Source organism: Callithrix jacchus, chromosome 3, assembly GCF_049354715.1.
Source record: "Callithrix jacchus isolate 240 chromosome 3, calJac240_pri, whole genome shotgun sequence".
Taxonomy (NCBI): domain Eukaryota; kingdom Metazoa; phylum Chordata; class Mammalia; order Primates; family Cebidae; genus Callithrix; species Callithrix jacchus.
In genome coordinates this window covers 62,651,025-62,673,588 of record NC_133504.1, presented here as the reverse complement: position 1 = coordinate 62,673,588, position 22,564 = coordinate 62,651,025, and the positions used below count along the sequence as shown (strand labels likewise).

The window sequence follows — 22,564 nt, the reverse complement described above, 5'->3', positions numbered from 1 at the left end:
CTGTTTTTTAATCCCAATTTTGTTATTTTAAAATGCTTAACTGCCCACCTCTTAGATGGGCAAAACTCCTTTGCCTCTTAGAAAATTTTTTCTCTCATGTTTATGCCTGTTTTCTCAATTTCATCCCACATTAATACTATTTCTGAATTGGAGCAAAAAATTTACAGAAATATTCTTTTCTTTTTATTATTCTCTAATTAATGCTTATTACAAATCTTATAAAAGAGTAACTGGTATGCAGCTTTTCCCCCAATGTAAACAGCTAGAAATCTGGATTAAAGGTCTGAAACAATGTTCACTGGAATGATATGAATTACAGCATTATTCTTCCTGAGAGATAGATGCACCATGAATTGCTCTGCCTTTTTGACTGAAGGTAAGTTCTGGATTGCAGGGCATGAGAGAAGCAAAGCAAGCATGACGGTCTTGTGTTGAAGAGACACAGACTACTTTGGGAAGACAGGGAATGCTGCAATTTGTGGGGTAGAGTAACAGAAAAGAGGGAACTCAAAAATACATACAGTGGTTCTTGTTTTTCTTGACTGAATATTAATCTGCATATGCATAAGGTGAAACTCCACAAAGTCAAGCAATATCAACAGCAAACAAACTGTAAGAATACTAATTCTCAGGCCACACACAAGGATGGAAGACATTCGATGTCCAGAGAGAGTAAAAAATCTTGTTGAATACTTGAGATAATTAATAGAGCCTCAGAAGTGTCACAATGCCTAACAGAGCTATATTGGCCCTTAAGTTATTCCCACTTCAGATGCAAAAAAAAAAAAAATCAAAAACAAAAAGCCTCCTTTTATAACCTACCTGTCTGCCAAAGCAAACTTCAAGAGTCTTTAAAGGAAGTCAGCAAAATCTAAGCACTCAATAAAAAAGCATATACAATATCTGGGATCTAGTAAAATAATCACTAGCCAGGTAAAAAAGCAGAACTGTGAGCCATATGAGAAAAATCATTAAAAATAAAGCGAAATAAGGAAAATTAAATAAGGAATAGACTTAGCATATAAGAAATTAAATAGAACTATTAGACATATTTAAATATTTGTTTCAAATAACTGTGTGCACACACATATGTATAATAAGTCTATTTATATACTTATTTATTTTAGGGATTGACTTACACAATAGCAGGAGCGGGAGCTGGCTAAGCAGTCTCTGTCTGACCGTTGTCTTCAGGTCTGATGCTTTATGTAGCCACAGGCCAGGAAGTCAAGAAAGGAATGAGATGGACTAAAAGCGTCATCAATTCTTGGTGCCTCTGAACTTAAGTGGTAAACGTCCTGAAAAAGCTGGGGCTCTTTACCACAGTTCTAAACATACTAAATTCTGGCCCAGGAGTTAAAGAAGCTTTAGGAGAATGCCAGATAAGGTGGAGCAGTGGCAAGCCTGACCACTTCTCTCCACCAAGAGGGTGAGACAGTGGATAAGCAATGATGTGTAAGAGCTGCAGAAAGGCTGCCACTTCACTTCTACCTTTCAGTTCCCCACAGGAAACTTTCTTGTTGCCTATTCTAACTGGAAAATATAGGAAGGAATTCTGAGAAATGTAGTTTAGCTCAGCAACATAGACACATCACTAAGCTGCAATATTCAAACCTTTAAAGAAGTACATACTGTGAAAGATACATAAAAATATTTAAATAAGAACCAAATGGAACTTCTAGTGATAAAATGTACAATATCAACATTAAAATATTCACTGGGTAAGTTTAGCAGGTGATTAGACACAGTAGGTCAAATCACCAATAAATTCAAATAAAAAGCAATAGAGAAAGCCAGGTCAGGCTACCATAACCAAGCACTGCAGGCTGGGTGGCTTGAATAAGTGAAATGTATTTCCTCACAGTTATAGAGGTTGGAAATTCAAGATTACAGAGTCAGCATGGCCATTTTCGGGTGAAGACCCTCTACCTGGCTTGCAGCAGCTACCTGCTCATTGTATCCTCACATGGCCTGTCATGCATGTATATGTGGAGAGATGGAGCTCGCTGTTGTCTTTTCCTAGAAGGATACTGACATTATGGTTTCCCCCACCCTCATGATCTCCTTTTCAACCCTATCTCCAATTACAATCACATTGGATGTTAGGTCTTTAATTTCGGGGGAGATAAAATTCCATCCCTAGCAATATCTAAACTGAAGCACAAAGATTTTTTTGTTAATAGACAAATAAATTAACTAAGCCTTGGTGGCCTATAGCAAGCATTCTAATTTATATGTAATTGGTATTCTGGAAAAAGAGGAGAGCAAAGTCAAAAGTCAAAAAGTATTTGAAAAACAGTGACCAAACTATAGCAAATTTAGTGAATGCTGTATCCCTTGTGTTGAGAATCTCAGAAAGTCCCTAGCAGAAAAAACAGAAATAGTTATCCAAAGAAAAATCTAAATCAAACTGTTGATATACAATGCTAAAAAAGAAAAATTTTAAAGCAGCCACGGTAAACATTTGAGAACAAAAATAAGAATGGCTATAGACATTTCATTAGAAATAAAGAAAACAAGAAGGAGTGGAAGAAACTAATTAAGATGCTGACAAAAATTATCAAGCCTTAATTTATATTCAGGAAAATATCTTTCAAAAATAAAAGTGAAATACTTTCTCAAGCAAACAAGACTTAAGGGAATTCAGAGCCAGCAGACATGCACTAGAAGGAATATTAAAAAAGTCCTTCCCTGGCTGAATAAAACGAACCAGGTGGAAACACAAATCTACTGTAGACCATCAAGAATGCTATTTCTGAGTGTGCAGGTAAATATTAAAGACTTTTTACTCATTCTTTTATTTCATTAAAAGATGGCTATTAAAAACAAAATGTAATAACTCCATTGTAGGTTTCTCAAGACATGTATTGAATATATGGTAAAAATAACACAAAGAACAAGGGCAGAAAATGAATTTGTAAAAACTCATGTTATACATATTAAACATATATGTTATACATATTACTGTATTATACATCAAGCAGTGAACTATAAATATTGGACACATATAATAAGAGAAAGCATTTTAAAATTCTATAGCAGTGATCCTAAAAATAAAACAAAATAATATGGCTAAGTCAATAGCAGACATATAATTGAGTAGAAAAAGAATTACTTTAAAAGAAAAAAAGGACAAAGAAAAAGGACAAACAGAATACAAATAAAATTGTATATATAAGCCCAAATATATTGATAATTATGTGAAACATAAATGATACAAACACTTCAATTGTCAGTCTATATAAAAAAGCAAGAGGCAATTATATACTATCTATATGAAAATTACTTTAAATATTGAGGTACAGTTGTGTTAAAAGAAAAGATGGGTGTAGTCAATATATCATGCAAAGTCTAATAATCAAGAATGTAAGAAGCAATACCAATATCAGATAATGATAAGCTTAAAGATAATAACATGGATAAAGAAGGACATGTAATTATAAGAAAGTTAATTTATCAAGAGACATAAACACATCCTAAATGAGTATGCACTGACAACAATACTTTTAAAAGTAAAAAAACTGTTAGAATCAGAAAGGGAAAAGGGCATATTTCACAATTACATTTGAAAAATTTGCCTCTTTTTTCTCAGTTATTGATAGAGTAAGTAGATTAAAAACTAATAAATACATAGAAAATTTGAATAACACCAATTACTTTACTTAATTTATATTATACTCTATCTTGCAACAGTAGAGTATGCACAATTTTTAAGTTTATGTAAAATACTTAAAAATATATATCATATGCTGGGTCATAAAACAAATAGCAGAAAACTGAAATTAACTGGCCATAATGGGATTAAATTAGTAATCAAAAATAGACACATAACTAGTTTATCCCCAATAACTAAGTTGAATGTATGGTTATAACCAGGTTATCCCAAAATATTTAAAATTTAAAAATGCACTCGTTAATAACTTGTGATCCAAGAAAAAAAATCAAAGGGAAATGTAAAAATATGAAATAATACAAAATGAAACATCTTAAAAACTGTTCTGTGGCTAACACAATACTATGTTGGAAGTTCCCAGCTTTTGATGTTTATGGTAAAGAGAAGAAAGGTCTTAATTATTTGGTCTAATCTTCCATTTAAAGAAGCGAGGAAAAAAAGTAGTAATTAAGCCCAAAGTGAGTAAAAGTAAGATAATAAAAAAAGAGCTTAGATTGATGACAGAAAAGTGACAATGATGGGGAAAAATTTAATAAAACCAAAAGCTAATTCTTTTAAACATATCAGCCAAATTGGTCATTATCTAGCTATTGCAATGAAAGAAAAAACAATAAGAACACAAATTACCAACACTATTAATTAAAATGCTGATTGTTCCAGATTTTAATTGTATTTGTAGCAGAAAACCTTTCAACAAAGAACAATCTAGGCCCAGAGCCTTCACTGGTTATTTATTTAAAATATTTAAACAATAAATAATATAATCTTATACAAAATATTTCAGAAAATACAAAATAATCTCCAAAATTAATTTTTAAACAGAATTATAAGAAAAAATATTTTATCTGTGTATTTAATTTCTATTGCTATGTTGCTATGTGGGAATTACCACAAGTTTAGCAGCTTAAAACAACACCAATTATTATTTCAGAGTGTCTATGGGTCAGATATCTGTATACAACTCAGTTGAGTCCGCTGCTTAGTATCTCATAAAGCTTCAATCAAGGTGTCAGCTGTGTATTCTGGAGTTCAGGGGTTTCTTTCAAATTCATGTTGTTTATCGCAGATTTCAGTTTCTTACAGTCTAGGACTGAGGCCTTCAGATCCTACATGTCACTCTTGCTGGCCTGACACATGGCCCTGTCTGTAGATAGTTAATTTCACAGCACCTTGCTTTGCAAAGTCCACTGGAAAGCTTCTACCTGTTTTAAGTAAGAAGAACTAATACTTTTTAACCTAATCATTGATGTGATATCCCAGCATTTATGCCATATTCCATTAATTAGACACAAGCCACAGGTCCTGCATATGCTATAAATAAATAAATAAATAAATAAATAAATAAATAAATAAATAAAGGTTGTATTGGTTATAACATTAAGGTGTGGAGATCATCTTGATATTCTTGGAATTCTGCCACATGACATGTAATCGTATATAAAACATCTACTAAAAACCAAGAGTAAACAGAATAAATAGTTGAAAGACGGAATTATTTTCCTCTATATTGGGGAAGGCAAGAATATTGGGATAATATTATAACAAAGCAAGGATTAAAATGAAGATGCTAGGTAGAGAAGTGATTAAAAAATAAATGAAATATGCAAACTAGAAATGATTGAGTAAAATTTACATTCAGGAATATCTTAATCATCTATTTTTTAAATCCTTAAAATTACAAAAATATCCTAGAATTAACCAGTGAGTTTGAAAAGATTATTGGATGCCAGACTGATATACAAAAGCAATTGAATTTCTGGATATTAGCAAAAAAAGAGTATGTAAATAAAATTTAAAAGCGATACATCATGTTTAATAATACATCATTAAACATGGAATAGTTTGTGGTAATTTTAACAAAATAAGTATAATACCTGTAAAATTAATAGTACCAAAAATAGTTGGAAGAAATTTAAAAGCACCTAAATAAATGGAGAAATATATAAATATACCATGTCAACACATTGGATGAGACTATACTGTTCCAATATCAATTTTCTCAAAATCAATCTATAGACTGAATGCAGTCTTCATAAATATTACATATTTTCTCCCTAGAAACTGAAAATACTATTATTTACATATAAGAAATCTAATTAACACATGACTGTATAATGTTTCTAGTCTTCTGAGATTCTAATAACATCTCTCATTTGTGTAGTAATTCATAAATGATTGAAAAAAATTTCAAAGGTATTCCCAAAAGCTACTGCACCTTAAGTGTAGACCTTATGGTGATACTGGAAGGAGCATGTCTACTTTTGCTCAGTGTTACATCCATAGTATCTTGCTCTGTAGCCAAAAAAGTCTGTTAAAAAACAAAGTGAATAATTATTTAATTGTTAATTAATTGCCTATATGTGAAGTAGCTATCCATGCAACACGAGGACAGGAATAAAGTATCAACATTATTTCTATCTACACATATCTGTCATTTTAGTTTCAGCACAATGTAAAGAAACAGATTTTCATCTTATTAAAAGAAGATGATGGTTCTATACATTTGATTTTCAATTTCCACATACACAAATGCTGACAACGTATTCAAAACTTGCCAATGATTTTATTGTAAAATTTTTATTACCTGTGGACATAAAAATTATGTATTCTCAATCCCAGATATAAGTGATTTTTAGTCAACTCTGTATACTGATCTCTGTTGATGAGTTACAAATTTGTATTTCATATATATTTATATCAGAATTTAGCAAAGTATATGCTTTTAGAATCCTTTGTGATCTCATCTGGCAATGAACTGAGTGTCTTTTTTTTCAATGGGCAAGAATTCAGCAAAAAAAAACAGGATGAACATGGCTTATGGGGCCATTAATAAACATTATTTTCAAATGCTAGAGATAGCCCTGGGCCTTTTATAAATCAACTCATAAAGCATACTTGGAAGAATCTTTAGGATATTTTAAAATGGCCCTTTAACTTAGTTATTTACAAATAAAAGGCAATAAAATTTAATCTTACTTTTCTGACAAAAATAAATAAATTTACATTTATGAAAATAAAGATGTAACTCCTTTTCCAAATCTTGTTTACTGGATATACTCATTGATTTCCAGAAATCTCCTAGTTTAAAATTAGAATAATGCAAATAGTGTTCCATGTACACATTTGGACACATTTTAAAAATTAATTTGGGTTTCCTTTAATAAATCTGATTTTTTATTTTCATTGGCATATTTCTCAGTTGTTCTTTGCTGACGCTAAACTTTTTCTACTTTTATATCATATTAGAGAAACTCAGTTCAGACTGGTAGTTGCAAACCTCCCAAAACATCAGTAAGTCATATAAAGTTTTTTCTTAAGCAAATAGCACTATATTACTCTTCCACTTACAATTTTTCAGTAGCTTTTCCTTGTTCTATGAATAAAAATCAAATTACTTTTGGACAGCACATAATATACCATGCCTATCCCTCATCCTTTTCTCTTCCTTGCCCTCCAGCCACTTGGTGGCAGCAACAACTACATTAAGGACTTCATGGTTGTCACAGGTCAGCACCTGTCCTGTAATTGTTTGATAAAGTTCACAAAGCCCCTTTGCACACACTGCCCTATTCTGATCTTGACAATAACCTTATGAAGTCAGTACTGTTTTCCTTACTAAATCCACATCAGTGTTGAGATCTCAGGGTAGTAACAGAGGCAGAATCAAACATGACAAAGAAAAACTAACACCCAAGCACTCTGTTCTAATTCCAGCCATTGTTTCATTTAACCAACAGAAAATGTGTTCATTGCTATTCATTTCCTGTGTTTGTTAAACATCTGAAACAAGACTCTATAGATGGTGGAAACTTTCTTTAGGTTTTAAATAAAACATAAGTATTTCATAAACTCAAAAAATTACACAATTCCCTATACTCTATTAAGTATAACATATACTGCTAATCTAGAATTTGCCTAAATTTTCTCTCCTTTTACTCCTAATATCCCTTTCCCTTAATCATTGCTGATAGGTTATTCAATATAATATGGACAAAAATGATTTTCAAATTATAAGATGTACTAAAATAATAATTTACTGTATCTCTTAAAAAACTCAGACATATCCATTGGTTGTTTGAACCAACTGCTACCATTTAGTTATGGGGAAAAAGAAAAGTTAAGTATAAAGATCTTCCTCAATTCATATTTCTGCACATACCAAATAAAATGGAAATCAGCTTATATTAATGTCTATTATATATACTCTAATTTTATCTTTATGCATATGGTTAAAATTGTTCTCTTCATAAAGTATAAAGAGATAGATATGGTACTTCAGTCTGGGTAATTAGTGATTTGAAGGAAAGATAAAGTTAATTATAGTATTGAATCAATGTTGCATGTACAAATTTATTATACCAAAAATATTCAAAATATGGAAGCGAGAAACAGAGACTCTTAAATATGCAATGTATAATAATTACTATAGTTAATCAAATCTAAGCTGTCCTCAACTAAGAGATGACTCACTCTCATAAGTGCTACCACAATTCTAATATTGCCAACTAAGCAATGACACAATGTCTTAGTGATGCTTTCACAAGATGTCTCATGCCAGCATATTGTGCTTTGAAATTTTTTTCTAAACTTTTCAGGGAGTTTTTCAATCTTTCTGCCTCTGGTTTTATTGCCTCATTTGTTCAATCCACTTAGAGATTCCTCAGTAAGAAAATATACCAGAACTTCAACTACTTCTCAATACCTTTCTTTGTAAGTCTTGTGAAACACATTGCTGTTTTGCAAACAAATATGGAATTGTAGCTCTTCTTCCTTGGCATGTATTTTTTTTTACTGATATATCAAATTACGTACTGTTTATTTCCATGCCTCTAACATATATTCAATAATCATTTATTTGGCTGTCAAGTGATAGCATCAGTTTCTATAAAACTGTGAACAGCAATGAAATTCAACAATAAATGATAAAAATTTGACAAAATTAAAGTGAAAACAGTATAAAAATATAAAAAAAAATTATATATGTACAGTCAATTTCAAATTTTTCACAATGGCTACCTGGAAAACAGTAATTGCTAGATGTTATCAATTGTACTTGTCTTGAATGCAGAAAATTAAGAATGTTATAATGTTTTTAAAAAGACAGAGGGAAAGTGAAAGAAAGAAAAAGAAAGAAAAGAGGAAAAAGGAAGTAAGGAAAGAAGGAAGGAAGGGAGGGAGGGAGGGAAGGAAGGAAAAAAGGTATTTTTAAAACTGTTACAAAAATCAAGTCTTTTAAAAGAAATGGCTTCCTTTCATCCCTAACTCTGCCTCATGAGTCACACCTACACCTTTCCGAGAATAGCTGGCCTGAGCTGTCTTCTTAATTAGGTGTTCAATGACACAAAGTGACTCAAACTTAACATTGAGTATCTCTGTCAAAAAGGTCATACTTTATTTCTTATTATTAAATATGTTTAATATATTTCATTGCCAAAAATACTCTCTCTTAAAATATAAGAAAACGTTGCTTTCCTAAATGCTTCCAGACATTATGACAAAGCTCAATAAACACTTTAAAGAACACACTATTTAATACCAGAATACATCTCTTTCATTCTTTTCTTTTCTTTTTTTTTTTTTTTAAGAGGTGGCCCTCACTCTTTACCCAGGCAGGATCTTGGCTCACTGCAGCCTGTGTCTCCCAGGTTCAAGTGATTCTCCTGACTCAGTCTCCTGAGTAGCTAGGATTACAGGCATGCACTACCACATCTGGCTAATTTTTGTATTTTTAGTAGAGATGGGGTCTCACCATGTTGGCCAGGCTAATCTCAAACTTCTGACCTCAAATGATCCACCTGCCTCGGCCTCCCAAAGTGTTGGGATTACAGGTGTGAACCACAGTGCCTGGCCTATTATTTTCTTTTCACAGTATCACAACTACACATTTGCAAAACAATTTCACTTGGATTTTTACTCACTTTTCTATTCTTACTATATTGGGGAAACATTATTCAAACTGTTCTATCTAGTATATCAGAAAACATTAGTATGCATGGAAAATAAACCAGCATAAAATATGTTTGTAAATTATTAATAAATATTTTGCAAAAAAATAATTTTTGCAAAAAATCACAATAAATGGATTGTTTACTGAAGTTTTTTGTATATAATATAAAAATATCAATTGTATATTTGTTTACTGAAGTACTTTTTGTATATAACATGTCATTTTCTGTATAGCTGTGAACAGCAATCTCTATATAATCTTGTGTAGATATTAATGTCTAAAAAACCTGTCTGAGGTAACATGTCTGAAAAACTTTTTCTCACAGGAACTCTTTGTCATGAAATACCTTTTTAAAATCTCACACATGATTTTTCTATGGATTGTGATATAAAATTGTTAACATATAAGTTATTTCTCAACAATGTTAAAATTAGATTACATCATTTATCATCGGTGAAAATTAACCTAAAATTTAAAAAGAGCATTGCAAGTCCAATTTCTAATTATTATTTTCAATTGGAATATGTGAAGAGGACATTTTGAGTCTTATTTATCTGTTACATAATAAGTGATAATAAGTTTTGTATTTTACTATTTAAAATACATATAGTAACAAAAGTAGCAGCAGAAAACATGAAAGATTAGATTTTTGCTCAGAATCTTGAGCAAAGATTATCATCTCAGAATGTTGAGAAAGAGGTTTTGCTTAGAAGTTGAGTAAAACCTAAAATAAATGGCACAACAGAAAAGATACAAAATACATACAGAATAAAACTATGATAACTAACATACAATTAAAAGGAGTTCCAGAAAGAAAGAAATAATAAGTGTATGTTAAAAAATCATCAAACAAATAATAGAAGAACATTTTCTAAGTTACAGAAAGACTTGAACCTTTAGAGGGAAAAGACATGCTGTATCAAACAGGATAAATAAAAACAGACTGATATTTTTTACATATTTATTTAATTTCAGGAAATCAATGACCAAGAAAATTCCCATATCTCTCAAAGATGAGAAAAACATATATATATGAATATATAGAATATAGAATATATATAGAATATATATGAATATATATATATTCAAAGGGAAAAAGAATCTGAGTGCCATCAGATCTGTTACCAGGAATACTAAGTGCCTTAAAAACAATGAGCTAAAGTTTAAAAGAAAATTATTCTGAATTTTAACATTGATACCCAGCAAAACTATCAATTAAACATGTGAAAACTGAAGATATAATCATACATGTAAGGACTCAAGTAATTAACTTCTAAAGGACTCTTCATAAGAGGAGAAAGCCATATCAGAAAATAGAATATGTGGGCTCCAAAAAACAGAGAACCTGAGCCAAGAATACAATAAAAAGAAATTCGAGGATGAAAATTTTGATATCATCCTTAAACTATTTAGTCTAAATTAGAACTAGAATAAAACAGATTGAGAATTCTGTTTAAAAAAAAGTACGATATCTTTTCCATTTTCACCAGTTTAATAGAAATTTTTAAAGTTACAACAATGGTAGCAGGTATAATAGAATTGACACCTCTAATAGGTTGAAAGCAGGCAAACAATAATGTATTTTTTTCTTCACTATTGGATGAACCCAAGGTGGGTTGATTATGATTATTTTATATTCAGTGGGTGTTCAATGCTATTGAGACATAACACTCGGCATTACACCATACTTAGCACAACTACCATTTTAGAGATCAATATGAATAACAATCTCTGTATCATGTCCTATCAGCACTTTCATTAACAAACAATGGCAAATATCCTGTGATTAAATGACAGCACAATAATTTGAGTTTTGTTTTGCCCTGCCTCATTTTTAATATACAAATAATAAATTAATATACGTTCAAGTATAAAAATAAATTCTGAAAGACTTGTAAGCCTTCTTTTACCATTCATTATTTGCAATAACTTCCCTGGAAATAATATTTGTTAATATTTATATTCTGCATCTTTGAGTCATTACCATTGCATATACTTACATTTATAGGTGCATGTGCATATATGACACTCTTTTTTAATACAAAATAGGTTTTATTGTACTTTTTCTGTGACATTTATTTGAAACAAAAGGGTTTGGGTGACTATTCTGTAAAACACACCTCATTTTATTTTAAAGTTTACCTGGTGTTCCAGGGACAAGTTTAATGAACTTGTTTATTTAAGAAAAATATACAAAAAAATAGTGACATACATGTAGAAAATGTTATAAATCTTAAGTATGCAACTCAATAATGTATACCAATTGAATACATTTAGGTGATCTCCACACAAGGATCGAGGAAGAACACTATGAGCTTCCCAGAATCCATTTACATGTCCCTTTATAGTAACAATCCGATTACTTGGGATAGTTACTATAAGGGGGAAATCACAATCCTGACTCCTAAAATACATACTTTTGTTAAAATTAATACAAATATAATTATATAGATGTGTTCTACATTTGTGTCTTTTGACTAGCATTATGTTTGTGAGGTTTAATCGTATTATTGCATTTATCAGAATTTAATTTTTTAATTGCTGATGCACACTTATATAATGAACATCTATTCTATTGTAGATGAGCAATTTTGCTCTTCCCAGTTTATAGCTATTGTAAATAATGCTGCTATGAAGATTATTGTACATGAATTTAGGCACTCACTTATAAGCCTTCTGTTGAGTATATAACTAGGAGTAAAATTGCTGCTACAAAATCAGCTTGAGTAGATAATTTCAAGAAGATTTTCAATGTCTTCGTATTAATGTACCTCCCCATCAGCACTGTATGACGACATTTGATTCAAACCCTTGGCAACAATTGGTAGTGCCAGTCTTTCATTGTGGCCATTCTTGGGTGTGTGTAGTGATAGTCATATCTCATTTTGGTTTTAATTTACATTTCCTTGTTTACTAATGATTATGAAACACTTTCATATAATTACTAATTTATTGGGCACTTGCTTTTGTGTGTGTATATGAATGAGTGTATGTGTGGGAAGTGAGAGTGTTATCTTTACCCAATTTATTTGTAAACATTTTTTATGTAATCTTGAATAAATAATCTTGTCCTTTGTTTTATATATATTGTCAATGTCTTCTTTGATTTTTGTAGCTTGCATAGTCATTTACTTAATGGGGTTGTTGGATGAACAGTTTTTAATTTAATGGACTCTAATTTAATAATATAGTTCATTATCACTTATGTTTTTTTTTCCTGTATAGTATAGGAAAATTTAACCAACTCAAAAGTCATTATTATATTTCCATAACTTCTAAAATGGTGGTTCTCACCAGGGATGATTTCACACACACACTTACATACACGCAACCCCAGATATATTCAGCAATGTCTGGAAATGTGTTTGACTGTCACAAATAGGGATTCAGGTTAGGGATATCTTATGAGTACAGTTCAGGAATGATGCTGAATAACTTACAATGCAAAGGGCAATTCCCACTCTAAAGAATTCTTCCATGCAAGATGTAAATAATACTGCTTTTGACCAATCCTATTCTAATATTTTTCATTTCCACCTTCTCCATGAAGATTTTTTTTTTTAAAATTAATTTTATGTTCTGCTTAGACTTTTTTCTTTCCCTACATGTATATTCAATCATTTTTTGAGATGATGCTTTTTCCAATCCTCTCAAGTTTGTCTTAAATCACATGTCTATATCTGAGAGGAGCTATCTCTGGACTCTCTAATTTTTTTCCATGTCTTTATTTTTTCAAGCCTGTACCAAGACACTGTCCTAATTACTGTGGCTTTAAAGAAAGACTTGCTATGCAGTCGTATAAATCTCCCCACTTTATTTATGGACAGTGCTATTTGAATTTCATATAATTTTCATATTTCACAGAATAGTGTTGTTCTTTCTATTTTTTTTAACCTCTTAAAATATAAATACCGTTCTTAACTTATGGGTCATACAAGAACAGGTGACTGGCCTAGATTTGACCCATGGGCCATAGTTTGCCAAATCCAGCTCTATATCTGTTCCTGTTTTGGTCTGTCTGATTATTCTAAGGTACTGGACAAACTCATTTAAATATGTTATTATGATTTTTAATGTATCTATTTCTCTTATAATTTTGATTCATAAATTTTGTGAATCTATCTTATTCAGATACATTAAAAAAAACAAAAAACTTAAGGCCCAGTGTGGTGGCTTATGCCTGTAATCCCAGCACTTTGGGAAGCTGAGGCAAGAGGATCCCTTGAGCCTGAAAGTTTGAGGCTGCACTGAGCAATGATTGCACCACTCCACTGCAGCCTGGGCAACAAAGAGAGATCCTGTCTCTAAAATATATTTTTTTAAAAAAATTAGACTTAAATCTTTCTCCTGGATTGAGTTTTTACAATTAGAAATAGTTTCTGTTCACCTTTACTAATCTTGCTTACCTTATGTTGTTCTGATTTGATATTGCTATATAGCTAAAGCTTCTTTTGGTTAATATTTACATTCTGGATTTTTTGTATCCTTTAACTTTTAATTTTTCTGTATTTCTATATTTATATTATTTTGTAAGTGGCATATGGTGGGACTTCATTTATAAAGTACATTTTGACAATAATTTAATTGTAGTGTTTATTACCACTATATTGCAACTGGAGTATTTAATGGTTTTACATTTAATGGAAATAATGATATTTTCAAGTATGTGTTTGAATTTACCACCTTATTATTTTTTTGTGTGTTTGCACCACACAGTCTATGTTTCTTGTTCTTTTAATTCCTTCTTTCGTGTTATTAGAGTATTTTACCACTGGATATTTTTCTTCTTTTAGCTTGTTAGTATTATTTTATTCTTCTTTGTTTGTTACCCTAGAAATTTTAGCAAAAACCTTTAAATTAGGGGTATCTGACATAAATTAGTGCGGTTATTGCTTTCCATACAGTGCAAGTTCATGAGAATCCTTAATTTACTCCTTCAGCATTTTAAATATAGTTTAATCCTACATAGAATTCACATATCACAGGCATAATTAATTTTCTATAATACAGTCCATATTATTTAAAACATACAGTCAAGTGCAGTGGCTCATACCTGTAATCCCAGCACTTTGGGAGGCCAAGGCTGGATGATCACCAGAGGTTGGGAGTTTAAGACCAGCCTGACCAACATGGAGAAACCCCATGTCTATTAAAAATAGAAAAACTTAGTCGGGCATGGTGGTGCATGCCTGTAATCCCAGCTACTCAGGAGGCTGAGGCAGGAGAATTGCTTGAACCTGGGAGGTAGAGGTTTAGGTAAACTGAAATCACACCATTGCACTCCAGCCTGAGCAACAAGAGCAAAACTCCATCAAAAAAAAAAAAAAAACAAAAAACTCACAAATATATGCTTTTCTTTGCTTTTTGTTCCATTCCGAATTTCTCTGCTTTCTCTTCAGTTTATCCTTTTGTCTGAAATATACACTTTGGCAATTTTTAAGGGGAGATCTGTTGACAATTCACTCAGTTACTGTTTCAATTTTTTTTCTTAATTTTCATTTCAGGAAGTAGATTATCACTTAATAGTGATCGTTGTCTATCTCTTTAAATATGTCTACTTTGTTTCGTTTACATTTTTCCAACATTCTGCTGAATTAGTATTTTTTGGTCTCCTTGCTCTATCAAGAGTATTGTGTCTTTTCTTAACGTGGCTGCTTTAAGATAGTTTCTGTGTCTATGAATCTTTGCAGTTATATTCTAATATACCTAGGCATACTTTCTTTTATTATTTGACTTGAGATTTATTTATTTTTTCAATCTGTGGGCTCAGTGTCCTTCATCACTTTCAGAAAATTCAGAGTAGTTTCTCATCCCTGAAACTACTGAAAGTAACCCATATATACTCATATATTTACTCCTGTCTTATGGGTTTCCAAATAATAAGTGGCATTACTGTCTGTGTCTCACAGTCAGTGTCATTCATTTGGTTTTATATTTTCTCTGTCTCTGTCTCTGTTTCTCTCTCTCTCTCTCTCTCTCTCTCTCTCTCTCTCTCTCTCTCTTTGAGGCAGAGTCTCATGCTGTTCCCTAGGCTGGAGTGCAGGGACATGATCTGAGATCACTGTAGCTTTGAACTCCTGGGCTCAACTCAAGTGACTCTCCCACTTGGCCTCCTGAGTAGCTGGGACTACAGATGTGCACCAACATGCTGGGCTAATTTTTTACAATTTTATTTTCAGTAGACATGAGGTTTCACTGTTTTGCCCAGGCTGGTCTCAAACTACTGAGCTCAAGAGATTATCATGCCTCAGCCTTGTAAAGTGCTGAGATTACAGGTATGAGTCACTGCACCTGGCCTGTTTTGTATTTCTCATCCATGCCTCTATCTGCACATTTTCCATCCATACATCTTCTAATGCTGTAATTCTCTTTCCTGTCATTTCTCATCTGTTATTAAGCTTTTCTTCAATTTTCAATTACTGGTACTATTTCTTTTTTCATTTTTGAACTATTGTTTTCTTTCTTTAACTTGTTATGAAATATTGTATCTTGACATTTATTTTTCTGTATTAATCACAGTTATTTTAAAATAAGTGCCTGATAACTCCAACATATGAATTACCTGCGGGTCTATAGTTTTTTATTTTGTGTTTTACAAATTTAGTCCTATCTCCTAGAATTCTTCAAAATTATATTGGAGCCTGGATGTTGTATATACAAAGTGATATAGCTAATTTGAAACCCAGCTGATTTGCTATCTCCCAGAGAGTATTTGCATTTTCTTATGTCAAGTAACTATGGTAAGAATATACTAGTATTTCAGTCTAAAATAAAGTTGTTTTAAAATTTGGCCTAGTTCTTCCTCATGATTACTTCTAGTATGTTTCTCCATGTTTTTATTAATAACTGGAATTTTTAAAAAAAACTTTTTCTCCGTGAAGTGACCTCTAATATCATTTTCCAGGTTCCTGTGAGATCTTAACAGTTGTTTCCTGATTGATGCTTACCTTCATGAATGCTTATGAACTGGATAATGTCATGAGGAAGAAGGTGGTGCATAAAGTTGAAATTCCTTTTGTTAAGTTCCAATGTACATGTGCAGGATGTGCAGCTTTGTTGCATAGGTAAATGTGTACCATAATGATTTGCTGCAACTATCAACCCATCACCTAGGTATTAAGCCTGGCATGCATTAGGTATTTTTCCTGATGCTTTCTCTTCCCCAAACCCATCCCTATGTGTGTTGCTCTACTCCCTGTGTCTATGTGTTTATATTATTCACGTTGTTCAGCTCCTACTTAGAGGTGAGAATGCACAGTGTTTGTTTTGTGCTCCTGTGTTAGTTTGCTGAGCATAATGGCTTCCAGTTCCATCCATATTCTCAGAAAGGACATGATCTTGTTACATTTTATGGCTGTATAGTATTTTATGGTGTATATGTATCACATTTTCTTTATCCAGTCTATCATTCATAGGCATTTGGGTTGATTCCTTGTCTTTGCTATTGTGAGAAGTGCTGCAGTGAACATATGTGCACATGTATTATAGCATGATTTATATTCCTTCAAAAATATACCCAGTAATGGGATTGCTGGGTCAAATGGTATTTCTGGTTCTATGTCTTTGAGGAATTGCCACACTGTTTTCCACATTGGTTGAACTAATCTACATTCCCACCAACAATATAAAAGTGTTCCTATTTCTCCACAGTCTCTCCAGCATCTGTTGTTTCTTGACTTTTTAATAATTTCCATTCTGACTGGGATGACATGGTGTCTCATTGTGGTTTTGATCTGCATTACTCTAATAATCATTGATTTTGAGCTTTTTATCATATGTTTGTTGGCCACATAAATGTCTTCTTTTGAGAATTGTCTGTTAATGTTTTTTGCCCACTTTTTGATGGGGTTGTTTGTTTTTTTCTTGTAAATTTGTTTAAGTTCCTTGTAGATACTAGATATTAGACCTTTGTCAGATGGAGAGATTGCAAAAATTTTCTCCCATTCTGTAAGTTGTCTGTTCATGTGGATAGTTTCTTTTGCTGTACAGAATCTCTTTGGTTTAATTAGATGCCATTTGTCATCTTTTGCTTTTGTCACAATTGCTTTTGATGTTTTCATCTGAAATCTTTGCCCATAGCTATGTCCTGAATGGTATTGCCTAGGTTGCCTTCCAAGGATTTTCTAGCTTTGGGTTTTACATTTATGTTCTTAATCTATTCTGAGTTAATTTTTGTATAAAGTATAAGGAAGGGATTAAGTTTCAGTTTCCTGCATATGGCTAGCCAGTTATCCCAGCACCATTAATTAAATAGGGAATCCTTTCCCCATTGCCTATTTTTGTCAGGTTTGTTGAAGATCAGATGGCTGTAGATGTACATTCTTATTTCTGAGTTCTTTGTTCTGTTCCCATGGTCTACATGTCTGTTTTTGTACCAGTGCTATGCTCTTTTGGGTACTGTAGATTGGTAGTATAGTTTGAAGTTACGTAGTAAGATACCTCCAGCTTTGTTATTTTTGCTTAGGATTGTTTTGGCTAATAAACAGGCTCTTTTTTGGTTCCATATAAAATTTAAAATAGTTTTATCTAATTCGGTGAAGAATGTCAATGTTAGTTTAATGAGAATAGCACTGAATCTACAAATTACTTTGGGCAGTATGGCCATTTTCACAATATTGTTTCTACCTATCCATGAACATGTAATGCTTTTCCATCTGTTTTTGTCCTCTCTGATTTCCTTTAGCAGGGGTTTGTAGTTCTTAAAGAGGTCCTTCTCTTCCTTTGTTAGTTGTATTCCTAGATATTTTGTTATTTTTGTATTAATTGCGAATAGAAGTTCATTCATCATTTGTCTCTCTGCTTGTCTGTTGGTGTACAGGAATGCCTGCAATTCTTGCACATTGATTTTGTATCATAAGACTTTGCTGAAGTTGCTTATCAGCTTAAGAAGTTTTTGTGCTGAGATGATGGGGTTTCCTAGATATAGGATCATATCATCTGCAAACAAAGAATTTTGCCTCCTCTCCTTCTATTTGAATACCCTTTCTTTCTCTTGACTGATTGCCCTGTCCAGATCTCCCAATATTATATTGAGCAAGCATGGTGAGAGAGGGCATCCTTCTCTTGCATCAGTTTCCAGAGGAAAAAGCTTCCAGCTTTTGCCCATTCAGTCTGATATTGGCTCTGTGGGTTTCTCATAAATGGCTTCTATTACTTTTAAGTATGTTCCTTAAATACCTAGTTTATTGAGAGTTTTTAGCATGAAGGATGTTGAATATTATTGACAGCATTTTCTGGATCTATTGAGATAATCTTATGGTTTTTTCTTTAGTTTTGCTTATGTGATAAATTACATTTATTGATCATGATCCTTCATGTTTTAACTGCTTTAGTAGCGATGAACACTTAATTTTATCTCATTCCTGTGAGGTTGCTAAAAGTTCACTAAGTTTCTCTTAAAATCTTCTATTTTCTGCTTAATTTTTTCAGCACCAAATCCCTTACCACTTTTAGTTGACAAGCATCCAGAAGGAAATCGACACAGAAGTTTGATCTCACATGACTACATTTCTTTACTCCTGGGGGTCCTCAAGACCTGACTGACTTGCTAGAATTCTTTACACTTTATAACATATGCTCATTAATTTACTTTTTTGTGTTTTTTCTACTTGTGCCTTGAAGGTAAAATGACCTATTACCTATTTCTAGGGAATAAGTCAGTGGCTTTGCGTCACAGGTCTGCAGGACATTTACTACACTATTCAACCAACATATTGGACAGATTTTACAATCTCATTTTCTTTCCATAGTATAAGGAAACTGCTTTAAAGAAAGACAAATTATGGGTCGGGTTTTAAAACCCATTCTATAAACTTACCTTTATAATTCTCATAAAATCTCATAAATAGAAAAAAAAATTATCATTCCTGAGACCAGAGCTTAAAAATTGAACTGCAAAAGAGTGTGGGAGAATATACTAATAAGCTAACACTAACAGTACTAGAAGAAGAAAGTCTTTTAATGACAAAAATATGTTCTGTTGGCTCCATAGGTGGGTTTTCTAGAAAGAAGGTCAGTGATTTGTAAATATCTGCTGGATTCTTTTGATATCAGTATTGATTCTAAGTGAACATAGAGCAATCTGGATATCACATTTGTCCTATAGTAATAGATAAGTGTATTTTTATTCAAGTATGAACTAACAAAAATTATATGAGGATAATGTATTAAAGTTTAATATTATTGTTGTTGGTCCCCCAGGTATACAAATATACCTAATATAGGATAAAAAAATAACCTAAAATAATGTTTACCTATTTCCATGTCATAGTATGTAGTTATGATGAAAAATATCAACCAATAGTTGAATCTATAGTTTTCAGAGATAGTAAAGAGATGCGGCCCTTTCCAACATTATATCAATGTGTAGGAACATAAAACTTAAGAAACACCAACACAGTAAAAAATGACGTGATTAAAAACATCATTAAAATATGAGGAAGGTAATTAATAAACATCAAGCCAAAATATAATGGTGTTTCCAAAACTAAAACAGAGTAAACACTATAGATTAACAAACAAAAAATATTGTGAAAGATTTTCTTGTCAATATTTTGATTTACTTCCTTTAAATAAGAAAATTAATTTAAAAGATTTTTGTATAAATATGACAATCACATATATAATTTTGTATACAACAGTTTAAAAATAAACATAGCTTTGTTCTTAACTTCCTCCTCTATATTATATTACAATATAGTATATTATATTATCTTATAGTCATGTGCTCAATAAAGGGAATATGTTCTAAGAAATGTGTTGTTATGTGATTTCATCATTGTGTGATCAGTGACATATACAATAGCGTATATGTATACAAACCTAGATGGTATATAGCCTATTGCTTCCAGGCTACAAACCTATACAGCATGTTACTGTGCTGAATACTGTAGGAAACTGCAACACAGTAGTAAATATTTGTATATCTAAACATAGAAAAATTACAACAGACAGGCAATAGGAAATTTTCAGCTTCATTATAATCTTATGGAACTAACATCTTATACATGTTCATAGTTCACTGAAATGTTATGCAGTACATGACTGAATATTATATTAACACTATACTTTGTTTTGTCTGCTTGCCATGATTTCTGTCTCTTCCTTAGGAATCAAACCCCATTTGCCTTGCCAATGTGTTGGCATGTAATTGCGGCTGGGCAAATGAATGCTACTCACATTTTCATATCCAGTAATAGGCTTGTGGAGTATTCCTGGCCCAAGCTGAACCATTGCTTTTCACTTTGTGCAATTTGATTTATGAGTGGAGACTCAGAATTGAAATGTTCTTTATTTGACAGTGCACCAGAAAGTGAAGATTTAAAGACTCCTGTTGCAGAGGTCTCCAAAGCTGTACTAATATCTGCCTTTTGCAATGTTTGTTTAGATAATAAATTTAAATAATTTTTTGAGCTATTCCGGGACATTGCTCATAAACCTGATACAATTATTTATATATTTGTTGAATGTATTATATTTTAAACAAATTTAAGATACTTCAAATTTATATTTGATTAAGTTTAATTCTGTTGCTTAAAACAAAATGGGTCTTGCTTGTTTCAAGAATGAATTGCAGGCAAAATCCTTTTAATGGATTGCTCTTCTTTCACTCCATAATTTATTCTATACACAATAGCTAGTTTTATCCAATTAAAATATGTTTGGTCATATTAAAGCTATTTTCTGAATCCTGTGTAGTTTCTTCTATCACTTAGCATAAAAGTAAAAGACTGTATAAAGGCTTACGGGTTCTATGTAATATGTAGCTTTGTTATACCTCTGATTTATCTTCTTGTTATCATCCTGGTTTTTTGTTTTGTTTTGTTTTGTTTTTAATCTGCTAAAGCCACTTTTGTCTCATTACTGATTCTTAGAACATGCCTTAGGGCCTTTGCATAAGCAGTCTCCCCTATTCAACAGCTGTATCCATAGTTATCCATGAAGCTGACTCACTTATTTCCTTCAGATTTTTGCTCAAATATTTGAAAGGCCTAATTTGAGGATTCATCAGAGTCACTATAACCACATTTTAGATACTAAGAATTAGTCAATGAAATTAATCAATGAAAATTTGCCAAGTAAATGGAAGTCAGAAAGCTTTGAGAAAGACAAATAAAAACTGAGAATTGAAAATAAAGTTTTAGGACAACACACATGCACATTCTCCTTTAGCATTTCTTCTGAACTTCTCCAAAAAACTGGGGCTTGTATTCCATGTAATTGAAAAAGAAAATATGTACAAGGCAATTGGATATAAGCTTCAAGCTAATACTACTTCCTGAGGAATTAGAGTTTACATGAAGTCCACTATAAATTCTAATTTACAGAATGAGTGTTATGGGAAGTAAGTGATCACTAAAATTTTAACAAAATTTGCCTCATGTTAATTGCAGTAAGTTTCTGAATTCAAAGTGATTTTTTTTTCCCAGTCAGTTCCTGAACATGTAAGAGGAATGGGATGTTTGTTATATAGCATCATTCTCATTTTGATTACTTGACTTTTGGAGCCTGCTCAAATTATGATAGGATAGACACAGTCATTCACTGAATAATAAAAACAACACATTGTTGCTATTTTCCATCCCTGAGGAAGATGAAAATTGGTGTAAACTTCAAAAACTTGAAAAATTCTAGCCCTAAATTCTTCAAGTTTGGATCCATAGTATGGAATAGGTGATCCATAGTATATACCTATTCATTTGATTACTTTGGTTATTAGAAAAAAGTAATAATCAATTACTGTAAACTTATCACTAAATAGGTATGACTGTGCTTGCTATCCAAATGGGCATGCAAATATATGCCTTGGCAATAGGTATACTTTTACTGATGTAGAAATTACATTTCAATTGAACATGGGGTAAAAGAGTAGCTTGCTGGCAGGAACTGCCTTTGTGACGTATCTTTGCCTCTGGGATATTATCTCCCTTCTATTTCTGTTCTAT

General features: G+C 31.8%; 1 long non-coding RNA gene across 1 annotated transcript in view; it reads right to left on the bottom strand.

Moving 5' to 3' along the window:
- Positions 1–5,586: 5,586 nt before the first annotated feature.
- LOC144581927 (uncharacterized) overlaps positions 5,587–22,564 on the bottom strand; it is a 176,673-nt gene continuing 159,695 nt past the window's right edge. Inside the window, exon 4 of the long non-coding RNA XR_013533377.1 lies at positions 5,587–5,981. This is a non-coding gene — a long non-coding RNA (uncharacterized LOC144581927). The remainder of the gene's footprint in view (positions 5,982–22,564) is intronic.